The sequence below is a fragment of the Haplochromis burtoni genome, unplaced genomic scaffold (genome assembly GCF_018398535.1).
Source record: "Haplochromis burtoni strain Fernald_Lab_line unplaced genomic scaffold, NCSU_Asbu1 Contig_49, whole genome shotgun sequence".
NCBI classification, from domain to species: Eukaryota; Metazoa; Chordata; class Actinopteri; order Cichliformes; family Cichlidae; genus Haplochromis; species Haplochromis burtoni.
The window spans coordinates 2,512,038-2,523,902 of NW_024582410.1; the positions used below are offsets into that span (position 1 = coordinate 2,512,038).

Sequence of the window (11,865 nt, forward strand, 5' to 3'; positions counted from 1 at the left end):
AACACTGTTAAGAAACATCTTAATTAGTTTGTTTATTCAAGTGTTCTCAGTGGTCTCTTTATTTTTTAGGCAAAGATTATCCTGCAATCATCTTGGTATTTAGTGGCTTATTATGCTTCAGCAATTGGTGAGTCGATGACCATTATTCATCAGGGCTTGGATTTCAGATTTCACAGCCTACGATGTACTGCTACTAATTGAAATGAACTGTCATTCTCCCACAAATGCAAAATTGCTGTAATTTCTGCTCTTCTTCTTTTAGTGCCATTGCTTTCACTTCTTTTCCTTTCCACTTTGCTCTTTTCCTGACTGTTTTCACATCGACATCAGGATTCTGTATTTTACAAACTGCACTGTAAGTTTGAGCCCAACAATGCTGTATATTCTGAGCCTGTGTTTTGGACTATTGCTTTGCCAGTCTAGGGAGCTTTTGGCTATCAGGTTCCTCTCCTATGGGACCAGCTCCCAGATTGGATCAGCTGACCCTGAAACATCCCTAAGTTAAGCTGCAATAGACTCAGGCTGCTGGGGATCCTCCCGTGATGCACTTTCCCTCTTCACTCACCTCTTTTTTTTTTTTCAACTGTAAGTGTGTTTATACACCACTTTTGCATTTAATCGTTAGTAATTGTTAGTAATTGCTCCCATGGCTGTCCATCCCTGATCCTAGTTCTGCACGAGGCTTCTTCCTGTTACAAAGGAGTTCTTTCCTTCCCACTATTGCCACTGTTGCTTGCTCATAGTCGTTTGTCTGATTGTTGGGGACTTTGTTTGAACTTCTCTGTGCATGCTAGCAAGACTCTATGAAGCCTTGCAGAAAAGACGAAGAGAGAACGTAGCAAGGGTTTTCTTTAGGTCGGATGATGTTGGAAATGCTTATGGCCCATCATTCTGGGCTGCTGAAACTTGGGATGAATATGATTAGATTGCTGTAATTGCGTGCAGGAATTTCCCACATCATGAGGGCTAGATCTAAAGGAATCGGTTAAAATATGTACAGTATCTGCTAGGGCTGTGCGATATGACCAAAATTTCATATCCCGATATAAAACATCTATCATCCCGATAACGATAGAAATCACAAAAATGTAATATTTTCTGTAAATTCTGTGAATCTCGGGTAGCTGAAGTTTTTCCAGCTGGGCGCCGTGTACCTGGAGTCGAGTGTTTTAACCGATGCATGAAATGATACATTTTTAGACATAAGAATTTATTACACAGCGTGCTGCAGGAAAAGCCTGTTCTAACGTTTGAGTCTAAGGTTTATTTTTTAGCATCTGACTGCTTTTTTGCTTCTCATCCATAAATACTCTGCATACTTTTTCACGTGATTCAGTTTATTTTGAAAAGTCTCAACAGGATCTTGAACTTTATTGTGAAAGGTTTATGTGGAACATAAACAAGCGGACACGCGATGGTGTTACCGTCGTTGTTGCTAACCTCAACGCATAAAAACAGGCGCTTGTCCGTCCATAGCGTGGTTATATTAAATATAAGGGAAAGAGAGAACTTTAAGAAATGAATATAGCCACTACAGTGACCATCAAAACGATGAAAAAAATATTGCCGTAAACAGTTTATTTTGCGACACCACGAAACAAACGATAGCGTAAAAAGAAACAATAGATGTTTTTATATCGTCATCCGATATATATCGTTATATCGAACAGCCCTAGTACCTGCAATTCCACACTTGAAAATCAGCTTTCTTGTCTCTGAATAGCAACTCAACCTTTCTTTTTTTCTTTCTTTTTTTTTTTTTGGAAGGAGATTTTGAGATGTAATTTCTGGAGGAGCTTTCTCATTTCTATGCAGATTCATTGGGTGCCCTTGTGTCCTGTCACCTCTGCTTGTCACCCATTTCATCTGGCCTCTCTATTCCCAAGCATTGTCATTTGCAGTGGATCTATCCCTGTCATGTGGCTGTTAACAATCAGGCAACCTGACAGCCGCCCACTATTTACCCATCATGCCCCTCTCTGCATGGTTTGGTGGAAAAGGTGCAACTTTAATCTCGATCTGCATGCATTAACAAATGCACTCCTCTATCCTCGCCTCTGGTAGGCGAGTGTGAGTGGAGAGTGGGTGGAGAGTGCAGGGATGACACAGTGGCGCATGAGTGTCTCCTCATCCATCAGTCTGTCACAGGCTGTCGTCCGGCTTCTCCCAGAGATGCTGTCGATCTGTAAACAAGAGAAACACCAGGCTTCCTGGGGCGCCATGCTAGCATGCAGACAGACGGGGCAGGGCAAGCCTCTCCTATATGAATCACACACTGATAGAGAGCTGATTTGACCATAGCAGGGTTTTGATCAACACAGCCAGGTGTGGATGACTAATGCCTCTGAAGACTACTGCATATCAACAACCGGCCGTGTCGGGAGAATGAAAACAATCACTAGCGTTGTCACATTTTTTTAATAAGGGAATAAGATGGACTGGGAGAAACTGACAACAGGACTTTTTCTGCTTCAGTGTTTTTTGGCACTTAATAATAAGCATGGGTATCTCCAGACATTTTTTTTAGTATTTTACTGAGGAGCACTGACACTTAAAAATGTTAATTAAATAATCCCTTTTGAAGTGTGTTAACAGTTTCTACAAGTTAGAGAGAAGATAAAGTAAGGCTAAGGATGTGTTTCGAGACACCTGTGTTGTAATTGTTGATAAATGTCAGATTTCTGTAAAGTAATTAGCTCCTAATGACCACATTACAAAATGCATCCTGTACCCCCTTCAACACTCACTGAGCCAAGCGTTAATGACTTATCTGCTGTATGTTGGGACATGGGGGAAAGGACTAACTCAGTCCTTTATAGCCCCTCTAATTATTTTCCGCATCACATGATTAATATTGTCACTTTGATTTTGCTCTGAGCCCATTAGATGAAACGCTTTGTGACAGAGGACACTGCTTGTAGAGCAAAGAGTCGGAAATGTTTGCTGCCCTCTTGTTTCCGGGCCTCAGAGACACCTCTGTCCTCTAGAATAGGAAGACTCTGAGCCACACTGCTGGAGCGGGGCCTGCCGCCTGTCTGGTGGGGGCTGTTGGCTGGTACAAGGCCAGGGCTACAACTGGGGCCAGGCTATTTCTGAACAGGACCAGGGAGGATGCAGCTGGTGTTCCTGCTCTTGACAATGTAGGTGTGCCAGTAGAGCCCCCCCCAGAACCAACAAGCTCCTTCATTTCAAGACAAACTGCCATTAAAACCAGTAATCACAGCACATCTCACGGCCAGAGCCTTGTCTAGGAAAATACAAGGACAGGAGACTTTACCGGTTGGGGTGGGGATGGGGGTGTAAGACTAAAGAACCACATATTCCTATCACTAAAAAGCTCTTAATTGCTCATAACATGAATTTGTTCCCCTGGAGAAATCATTCACCAGACAATTTTAGTAGTATTAGTAATAATAGATAAAGATAAAGATACAAATAAAATAAAAAAATTGACTCTATACCCTCTGAACTTAAAAAAGCCCTATAAATGAGTTTTTAACAGAGATGTAAAAAAAACAAAAAACAAAATAAAGAATCACACACAAACACAAAGGAAGCATGCCTGAGATTATCGAGCAAGTCTTTTCACAGCCGAGAACCCTAAAAGCAGCCAAGTGACAATAGTTATTGTTTTTTTGTTTTTTTTTTTGTTTTGTATAATTTAGATTCCAGAATCCAAACACAATACACCAAAAAATGTGAAATCTATTCAAGACCATGAATAAAGCTACGGGAGAATTTGTTCAGATTTTGCTCAAATGTTTACTGGGACTAAAAAATTAACTGATTACAAATTTGGTGACAAGGTCACTGGGATCTTACAAAACACCTTTTCCCCTCTTTTCTTTCCTCTTTTCTTTGGGGGGGTCGTGACTCAACTTTTGAACACGATATCCAGGAACACATTCAGTGGATTTCTGGTTACTTGGAATGAGTGTTCATGTAGGAACGAACTGATTTCACACCGGTGGTCAAAGTTCAAGCTCATTGGAACAAAAAAGACTCTACCAAGTCTGACAAACTTTCACTAAAACATTTAGCAAGATAAAATGTTTGAGTGATAACATTGAATTATCAGTCTGTGAGCACTGTGAGATCATAGTGCCCTGCTAAAGAAACAAACAACCTTTTGGCCATAATTTTGGAGCACAGAACAACTTTGTGATCATATTACATTCAGACACAGAATTAATGCTGTTTGACTGATATATATCCAAAATTATTCATTTGATTGTCAAGCATGTCAAAGAAAAACATAAAATAACCACTGCCGCTGTCACCTTCTTGTGAGCTTGAACTAGTCATCTAACAAAGTGGTCGTGCTTTGCATTTGTCTTTTGCATAGTTTTATGTCTTTGAGAACAGTTACATCGGATGAAAATCAATCGTAGATTTAGCATTAATTTGCTATGTGTTAATATGATCATAATCATATATGACCGGACTGTCATAGCAGTTTCAAATACACAGATTAAGTAGTTAAACTAAGTGAACTCATGCTTTGTAATTTGTTTTTTTCCACTGCTGGACTGACATCTTGCTCATTTTAAATTCTATTTTTAGAAAATCATTTTCTCTTCCATCCATCCATGCATCCTTTATCTGTATTGACTTATCCTTTGTAGTCTATCTAAGCTGATATCCGGCGAGGGTGTGGAATAATCTGGGTCAGGTCACCTGCTATGTAAAGCCCTGTGAGGAGCTGACAATCTGTTTCAGTCATCGTTGCGCCTTCGGTACGAGGACTTCAGATGAACTTGCGTTTAGTACTTGAAGAATCATGCAGCCACCTGAACAACTTAAACACTCACACATATAAAAACAATTTCCAGGAAATTGAACCTGTGCAATCAGAGTATATCACAAAGGTCCCAGCTGATGACAGCTTAATTCACGTCTGAGATGTTTTTACAATATGCTATGTACATAAGAGCACTTATAGCTCTACCTAAGCACCACCTTTGGACTGGTTTTATATTTTTACTGGAAACCATAAGACAGAGAGCTCTATTCATTCTGCAGCATCAGTTTCTGTCTAACCTTTGAGTGCAGGTGGACACTGCTTTTATTCAAGGCTTGCATCTGATGGAAAACCTCATTTTCTGCCTGAGGCAGCCAAAAAATGTTGTTATCAGCCCCTTTCCATAGTCATGATTTATTTTGCTAGTATGTCACGACACATGCATTTTCCCTTTTGAATTTGAAGCTTTTATGAAGCGCTTAGTGTTGAATGACTGTTTATTTTAATATTAATAGTTGCAAGATTTCTAATTTAAATTTGGTAACACTTAAAAAAAACAACAGTTATTGAAAAATGGTAAATTAATACTTAATTAAACATAGGTAAATAGTTATTTTTCGATTGACTGTTAAATTTCTGTTTGTCAATAGTCCATCTATTAAAAATTGCACACATTTAATGAATTTTATAAAATGTATTATGCAGATACATACTTACATGATATTTTGACTATACTGGTACACATAAAATTTGTAATTATGTGTTTGTTAATAATCCACATAATGGATTGTGATTTTGAAACTGATGTTCCATTATGGTTCAGTCACAGTAAAAGTAGGTCAGCAGCCTCTTTGTGACTAGTAAGAAATTGGTTGCTGGCTGGTGAATTTTTTTTTCTATGCGTGACTGATTGCAAGTAGGTTTAGTGATTATCTAGTCATCAAGAGGTTGAGCATGCAACACTCTGTGGTTGACCACTTTTCCATCGCAAGACGATTGCAAAGTTTGCCTCATGGAAGGCAACCCCATCCAAACAATCGCAGTTCCCTTATAATAAGTAAGTATTAGAAGGTAATAAGTTATATCCTTTGTTCCGTCTTCTTTCTTTGACCTCCAGTTGCAATAAATGGCTGCCTCTCACTCAGCCTGGTTCTTCTGGAGGTTGCTTGATGTTAAAAGGGAGTTTTCCCTTCCCACTGTTGCCAACTGCTTGCTCATAGGGGGTTGTTTGATTGCTGTTGTTTTTTCCTGTATTATCTTTACCTTACACTATAAAGCACCTTGAGGCAGCTGTTGTTGTGGTTTGGTGCTATATAAATACAACTGAGTTGAACTGAATAGTTAATGTGAATTTCTGTGTATGTAGAGTATATATGGAACTGATTTGTGAATCTGACAAATTTATCACAGTTAATCGCTATATTATCACAACAATATTGCATATAATTGCCAGTTTTCCCCATATTGAATCACCAACCATTAGGACACTGATAGCAGACTGAATCCACCATACTGTCGTTTTGTTGTTGAATTGGCAGATCGAAGTCGCTTAGAAAACAGAAACCGACTGCAAGTGATCATTGTCTAACCTGCTTTATAATAGCCATCCAAATAATTGTTGTAGATTAGCATTTATTTTTGAAGTTTAAAAACAATCTGATGCACGTTTACATTTACAATTTTGAAAATAGACAATTTATACATCACATTAATAATATATTAAATTTATTATTGGTAAACAACACAAAGTTTAATTACCTGTAACAATGAGAAAAAAATACATCATGATGTAACTTGTTGTCAGGTTAAAAGATCGGTCTAATCTTACCTCTTCATTGCTTTTGAGGTTGGATTGACAACATGTTCAATCACTCTAATGAAAGATTGTCCTTGCAGGTGTTTGTGTGGCTCTTCTCCTGAAAGGCTCAGCCTTCCTCTGGGGAAATCATCCTCCTTTCAAGTTCTTGTTGGATGTGTGTATTTGTGTGTGCGTTTGCTCATGTGCAAGGGCAGGTCATGACTTACTGTGTACTGACAAACACACGTATACACATAGTCTCCCAACATTCCCAAGATCCTAGGGGAGTCTTTTTCTTTTCTTTTCTTTCTTTTTTTAAGTGACCTTGGAGGTGACATATGCCCCGAATGGTGAAAAACACAGACAAGACATGTTAATATGTGTTGAAAGGGTCAGCTAAGGTTACGCAGCATTGCCCACCATACTTGACGTCTCCCCAACACCCAACCAATCACAGCCAAGGACTCAGTGATGCAGTGTCCTTCTTACTGGAGGGATTCCTAGGAACCACCGTGTGATGATGCTGGCTTAAACAGCCCAGAGTCTCTCCTGTCTTCTCACACCTCCTCCCACCCTCCGCTCTCTGCCCCAGGCTTTTTCTCCAAGCCGTGAATTAAGTGCATCTGCCTGTTGTGTTTGAACAGAAGACATTCTAGCGCCATCCACACTGCTCCCACAAGACTGGCTATGTAGACGGCAGACGGAGTCATCATCCAGCCCTCTTTCTCTCCTCTCAGCTAGGCTCCACCTCTCACTTTCCCTCTCTCCCTCTTCCTCTCTTCCAGCATCACACTCACACAAACACACACACAGCACACACACTTTTTCTTCAAGACCTCCTACTCCTACTACAGATGAGCGCCTCCTCGACAGGGCGAGCAGATTTGGAGCTGAAGGTGTGTTGTTGTTGCCAGGTAAGAGAGCACGTTTCTGCTTTGGGCTACCTCAGAAGTTGCAAAGAATCGGGGCGTCTCTTGTTTGTTTTGTAGTGTCTTCTCATAGTGGGGTGGATGTGTGTGATGTATCTGTTTCTAGGTGACATAATCAGGAAGGGTGGGTGTTTTAAGGGTGTCACAGGGGAAGTACACTTCACTCCCAAGCCTTCTTATTAACACCGTTTTTGGCGCGTCTTTCGTTGCCATGTGCACTGAAAGGCTTTTTGTGCTTGCTCGGAAACTGCTGTAGGTGCAGGGTGGAGTGCAGCTAGTGATAGCAACATATAGAACACGTCTTTTGTTGCGAGGGGAGACCACAGCGTGGATGTGTGGGCAGATGGAGAGGAGAGGAAAGGAGGGGAGGGGAATGGAGACGGAAGACGAGCAGCTGCTTTCATCCCATGGAAGCTAATCCCTCCGTTTGTTCACCTCGCTCCATCAGATAAAATAGGCAGGCTGCAGCCCTGGTGCCCTATCATTAATTTTTTTTACTTCACTATTCTCCATCTTTGAGTCATGATAGATTTATCTTGAGCAGAAATAAAGACAGGCAGGGTATTGATTCAGAAATGAGCTGTAATGCCATTTGAATATGGAACAAGACAAGCGCTTCAACTTGACTTTTCGAATACTTCGATTTGGTCCTGACTACACTTCCTGCTGATAATTTATCCTATAAACTTGTGGCAATAAATAGCTGTTTAAAGTTGCAGTCTTTTTAGCTTAAGAGTCTATTTAGTGAACAGATACAATTTGAAAATGTCGTTCCAGTTCCTCGTCGATATTGTCCTTATCTGGTATCATTATTAGTAGGAACCCCCGTTGCTGTAAAGAAGCCTTATCACCTCCCACGGGTTTACTGATAGAGTGCCGATTGGCTACCGCACAGTGCACATGTAATGGACGGCTGCTGTCGCTCAGCAAACATGTCAACCATATCCATGGTGATTGTTAGCGCGCCTTCGCTGACAAGTCATTAAAAAAGAAGTGGCCTGTCACCTCTTGCCTGCTCCCAGATTACCTAATATCTCAGGGGGCATAATCAGCCAGAGGCATGGGAGAGGAAGAAGAGGGAGAGAGAAGAGGGGTTGCTCAGCTGTTGCTGTTTAGCTGTACTGGTTTGGACATATACACTAGGTAGCTCCCGTGTGTCAAACTGTTACCAGGTGACGGGAAAAGCGCGAGTGAAACAGCACTCTTTGCTTTTCTCACCTAAATCTAAATGACCTCTGATCTAATTCCCCAAGGCAGAGCCTATGTTTACATACTCTCAGGGAGCTTCTGCAGATGCTCCATTTCATAATTACTAACTGAATCAGACAGGCTGAAGCCATGCACTAATGGATGCTGTGTGGACTGATAGCTCAGGGTAGCTTTTTTTGCAAAACCTTGGCCTTTAAGAATCTGGAGCCAAAACTTTTTGGAAGCGCTGCCATATGAATCACAACCAGGGTATAGTCATGAATTCTTCTCCTTTTGGCTTTAAATACTTTGCCTGTCTTCCAATCACGTATACAGCAAGAAAGAGAGGGCAGGGGCGGATATTGACTCAGAATCTAATCAAGTGGCCAGTTATCTGTTGCCCGAGGCGTTGTCATGTTTTATCAGGCTTGTTAAGGGGCTATTAATGAGAAGTACAGACCCAAAGTCCCAAGCCTGATGTCCAAGCAGCTCTAACCTTTTGTCTTGGCTGAGTTATCTGGAGTGAACTTTTCAAAAGCCAGAAACTGTCAGGATGGAAGGGCATCTGCCAGCATTACTTTGCACGTGGACAGTGGCTCTCACTCATAAGGTTATTAGAAGTTGTATGGAAAGGAAGTAGAGCCACGAGGACAGTACGGTGAAGCTATTTGTTTATGTTTGGAACAACACAAAATGGAAAATATCACTTAGGATTTGACCTTGTGTGGCCATTTGGTTTGGGTGCCTATGAACTGGGATGTGCACAGAACAGTAACAGTGTCACCACAGAGACTGAGTCATGCTGGTGGATGCCTCATAAGTAGTGTTCCCACTCTCCAAGGACATCCCTATAATCATCCTTTGATCACATTCATCACCATCACTGATACCAGATATCTTAGGGGAAAAAAGTCTGGTAATGTATTGCACTTTTTTTACATTCTTTGGAGCTGATTATTGATTGACTATTCATCGCAATCTAGTCCCATCTCCTTTACAGTGCCCCTGCTACAAAACTGATAAAACAGCTGTATATTGGTTCTTATTTAAGATGATGGATAATGACGTTCAACAGTTCTTAGCATATTCAGCCTGAGAGAAATCAGTCTACAAATTTTAACAAAGTTCACCCTACTTCTGCCATCAAGTATAAAACCCAACAAACACACAGTTTTCTGCAGCATTTGTTCTCTTCGTGAAACTAAAGTGCAAAGCACCACCTGTTAGTATCACAGTGTGGCATCACTGTTCAAAATTTTTTTTTTCTCTGTTGCTTTGCAAATTAACCATGTTTTCAGTTCATGCATATTAATGGTAACTTCCTGCTTCAAATTTATGGAAGCCTGTTTCTTCAACAGATTGTCAGGCAGGTTGGTTGTTATTTGATTTTTGTGCTGTAGACAAGAGATAGGACTTTATGGTATAGAGCAGCGGTGAGCAGTTAAATTGAGAAACTGGGACTGTTGTGGATGGCCACAACAATAAGATGATAAACACTGAGCAGAACTGAATCCATCACACCTGCTAAGAGACTTCCTTTGTGCCATCATGCATACGTTACTCGAGTGTTTTCCACTATATTGGACGTGATGCAACCACTAATTGTGAGGGAAAAACATGTATTTCCTGAATAGTTGAGGAATGTTTCCTGGAGGTTTCTGAATTTGGTTGCAGAGAGGATGCTAGACCAAAACCTTCCTCCTTCCCTGTTTTGGTTGCTATAGCAGATTGGCGCAGTCATCTGTAGTTTGAATGGAAGGTGCCGACTTATCTCAAAGTTAAAGTCAAAGATGTGCCACAGCATTGCAACCAACATGTTTTTAAGTGCAACTTTTACTTTGAAGGCAACAGGTCTTTGTGTCCATTTTGTTTCCTACTTTTCAGTTTCACTAGCAATAGGAATTTGCAGACGAATTGGTATGTTCTTTTCAAACTATGCAACAATCTGCTAGTGACCAAAGCTATCATGGATGTTTTTGCCAACCAATCAGTGAAAACACATTTTTCTCTAGCGGTCTGTGGTTGCCAGGGGGTCACAGACCAGTCTCTAGACCTGTGTGACTGTGCAGTTGATCAACTTTACAGCGACTGCCATCAATCTGTTGTAACCACTATCCTGTGTGACTGTGGAGTGCTTGCTCATTTATTTGATCCTGGTTTGTCAGATATCCCAAATGGCGTAGAAGTTAAATCCACCTGGTTAGAGGTCAAGTGCCCACAAAACCACAATGTGTGAGCAGTGCAGCATCACCCCCACAAGATGGACTGAGGCAGACTAAGACTGCTTTCGTCTCTTCAGCGACAAAGTGACTTTACAAAACGGTGTGTAGATTGAAGTATTGTGACCTTGCAACACTATACATAGGTGTTTGCTGCTATTTCACCACAATCTGCTGATAATTTTAGGTACCTGCTGGTGTAAAAGTCTGTTAAAAATGATAATTTATTGCACATTTAGCAGTTCATGGCAAAGCAATGCTTTTCAATGGTTTTCTTTTTTGCTGCATTTTTCAGCACCAATATTTCCCTGCAGGCGTTCAAGCCAAAACAAGTCTGATTTAAATCAAAGTGGTAAAGCAGTGTTTTAGTTTGAGTGAACCTGATGGAGACAAATCAGGACGTCACATCTAAGTGTTAAATGCTTGAGTTATCCTGTAAGTTCATCAACATCAGCTCCCTGAGTTTGTCACTTTACAAGATGTTTTTCGAATACAACCCTAAATTGTGTTTTGTGTACAGTAATGAGAGACGAAAGGTCATTGTCATAGTTTCTCTTGCTTGCCTAACTGGTATCAGCATCGCTGTAAAGACCTGACACTAATAGGCTAATTAGCTTGGTCTTAAGTCCTCATTTGAAGCTCTGTGTTTGACAGAGTGTAGAGGACTCAGGACTGCTTGATCTCTGTGGACCCACCGAGATAAGACTCAGATTACAGGATCAATCCACACACGGTCTCACAAACACACACATACTCATACACATTTTATTGACAGAGCTAAACAGACTCATATGTATGCTTAAAAACACAATCCAGTTACAATCCGTAGCATCAACATTGTATTTAAAAAGCACACACAGACTTAACTACATGATGTTTCAAGCTGTACTATATGAGAATCTCAAATTCAAATTCAAATTCAAATTTTATTTGTCACGTACACAGTCATACACAGTACGATATGTAGTGAAATGCTTGGACAACTGCTCG

The 11,865-nt window shown here is 40.6% G+C and overlaps 1 protein-coding gene across 4 annotated transcripts in view; it reads left to right on the forward strand.

Annotated features, from left to right (window-relative positions):
• Positions 1 to 7,288: 7,288 nt before the first annotated feature.
• syt1a (synaptotagmin Ia) overlaps positions 7,289 to 11,865 on the forward strand; it is a 216,846-nt gene continuing 212,269 nt past the window's right edge. For 3 of the 4 annotated variants that reach the window (XM_005923509.3, XM_014333939.2, XM_014333938.2), the window contains exon 1: positions 7,289 to 7,453. The gene's annotated coding sequence lies outside the window, so the exon portion shown is untranslated. The remainder of the gene's footprint in view (positions 7,454 to 11,865) is intronic. The other variant, XM_042220506.1, reaches the window with a different exon arrangement.